This window comes from Clarias gariepinus, chromosome 27 (genome assembly GCF_024256425.1).
Source record: "Clarias gariepinus isolate MV-2021 ecotype Netherlands chromosome 27, CGAR_prim_01v2, whole genome shotgun sequence".
Classification (NCBI taxonomy): domain Eukaryota; kingdom Metazoa; phylum Chordata; class Actinopteri; order Siluriformes; family Clariidae; genus Clarias; species Clarias gariepinus.
Window position 1 is genome coordinate 362,501 of NC_071126.1, and position 2,583 is coordinate 365,083.

Consider the following 2,583-nt stretch of genomic DNA (forward strand, 5'->3'; position numbering starts at 1 on the left):
TGGAGCGATCAAAGGAACCATAACTGATTTAATGAGCCATTCGCAGTTTCACTGTACCGACCGTGTGCACTTAGACCTGCATGGCTTAATCTTTGAGACAAGCATATGTTACTGGCAGGATCAACCAGGTAGCGACGCGTGTGTTTGTGGGGTAGGGGAGAGGCGCCGCCCGGCGAAGGGGGCTCCCTCCCCGAGGCACAGCTGCGCGCGCACGCTTTCCTTCCATCCCTCCTTCCGGAGGGCGTTCGTTTTTTGGCGTGAGCCATAACCGGGGAAAACTGTGATCTTTCCTCCGCGGAAGGGCGCGTGGCCTCCCCCCCGCCCGAACCTCCGCGCCCGGCCCGGGGGGGCCGGGGACGACGGGGAGGGCTAAGGGGGGCTGCGCGGCCCGTCCGGGAGCGTTCTCGGACCGACTGAGCGAGCGAGATGAGGACCGGCCGTCTACGACTCCCTATGATGAGGCACCAGGGCGGGGGAGGCGGAAGAGACTCGACGCTATTCCCCCCGGTACTGAGAGGCGAACCCGCAAGGGCGGGGAGGAACTGCCGTGCCCATAGCGGCCCTCGGCGGGCCGGGCAGGCGCCTACCCCTGGCGGGTCTCGTGTTCCGATCTACCAGTGCTTTTAAGGGAAAAAGCGAGAAAAACGGAGAAAATTCGAAAAAGTGACGAAAAAGGGGAAAAAGCATGGAAAAGGGGCTGAAAAGCCCGCACCCGTAGCTTCCTGGGCGGCCCGGGGGCCGTGCGGGGGCTTGGCGGTCCGTTTACCATAGCCCCAGGTGCTTGGACCCCTGTAATTGCTACTGTCTCCTGAAAATCTGACCATACCCTTCTGGTCACCCTACGGCGCAGCGATACCTCCACACCGCGGTCGAGGCGGGAATCATGCCCAGGAAGGGGCCTCGGGGTCGGACGCGAGCCGGGGAGCGATAGGCCTGGATCTGCCACCCCGGCGTAAAAAGTGGGACTTAGAAAAATTTTTGGACTTAGAAAAATTTTCGACAAGGGAGATCCTCCTGGAGGAATCGGGCCTCAGGCCGACGAGGAGCACTCTCGTCGGACACTTTCGGCCGGCACCCGCGATCACAGCCCTGGAGGTGGACTTAGAAAAATTTTCACTCTGCACTCACAGGCCGAATCCTCATGGAGGAATCGGCCTCTAGCCCAGCACAGGCACCTCGGGTCGGCCGCGCTATGCGCCCACACCCGCGATCACATCCCTGGAGGTATTATTTTTTGGACTTTGAAAATTTTTTCACTCTGCACACACAGGCCGAATCCTCATGGAGGAATCGGCCTCTAGCCCAGCACAGGCACCTCTGGTCGGCCACGCTATGCGCCCACACCCGCGATCACATCCCTGGAGGTATTATTTTTTGGACTTTGAAATTTTTCGCACTCTGCACTCACAGGCCGAATCCTCATGGAGGAATCGGCCTCTAGCCCAGCACATGCACCTCTGGTCGGCCACGCTATGCGCCCACACCCGCGGTCACACTCCTGGAGGTCCGAATTTTTTTTTTCTCTTCTTTTCTTTTCAGGCCGAATCCTCCTGGAGGAATTGCATTCTCCCCGACCCCAGGCACCATCGGCGGGCACCCCCCCACCCGCGACCACGCCACCTGGAGGTCAGATTTTCGAAAAATTTTCTTTCGCCTTTATCTCGGAAACGGCCAATTCCGCCTGGGAAAAAACGATTTTGGCCGGCCCTAGGCACTCCCCACGGCCACTTTGGGCCTCCCCCCGCTGCCCATGGGGCTTCTGGGAACCGGGGGGGGGCCCCCGACTTCGGACGGCCGTATCTCGGCCACCGTTGGTCCGATCGGCTCCAAATTTCGCAGGGGAGTCCATGGGGAGGCCCCGGACCCGATGCCACATACCCCGGGGCCGACGCCCCCCGCCGGCGCCCCCTGGAGGATGGGAGTCTGTTACATCTCCTGGGGCTATGGGAAATTTTCTGGCTCTCAGCTCACATGCAGGCTGAATCCTCCTGGAGGAATTGCATTCTCCCCGACCCCAGGCACCCTCGGCGGGCACCCCCACCCGCGACCACGCCACCTGGAGGTCAGATTTTCGAAAAATTTTCTTTCGCCTATATCTCGGAAACGGCCAATTCCGCCTGGGAAAAAACGATTTTGGCCGGCCCTAGGCACTCCCCACGGCCACTTTGGGCCTCCCCCAGCTGCCCATGGGGCTTCTGGGAACCGGGGGGGGGGCCCCCGACTTCGGACGGCCGTATCTCGGCCACCGTTGGTCCGATCGGCTCCAAATTTCGCAGGGGAGTCCATGGGGAGGCCCCGGACCCGATGCCACATGCCCCGGGGCCGACATCCCCCGCCGGCGCCCCCTGGAGGATGGGGGTCCGTTACATCTCCTGGGGCTATGGGAATTTTTCTGGCCCTCAGCTCAGGTGCAGGCTGAATCCTCCTGGAGGAATTGGATTCTCCCCGAAGCCAGGCACCTCAGGTCAGCCATGTAGGTGCCCCCACTGCGCTCACACTTGTAGAGGTCATGATTTGGGGGATTTTGAATTTTTCTGGGTCTCTGAACATTTTGGGGAAAATATTCACACTCTGCACGCGCAG

The 2,583-nt window shown here is 60.8% G+C and overlaps 1 non-coding gene across 1 annotated transcript in view; it reads right to left on the reverse strand.

Moving 5' to 3' along the window:
- The window catches only part of LOC128515406 (18S ribosomal RNA), a 1,869-nt gene extending 1,738 nt beyond the window's left edge, over positions 1-131 (reverse strand). The window contains exon 1 of the ribosomal RNA XR_008356619.1: positions 1-131. This exon is cut by the window's left edge and continues 1,738 nt beyond it. This is a non-coding gene — a ribosomal RNA (18S ribosomal RNA).
- Between the last annotated feature and the right edge of the window lie 2,452 nt (positions 132-2,583).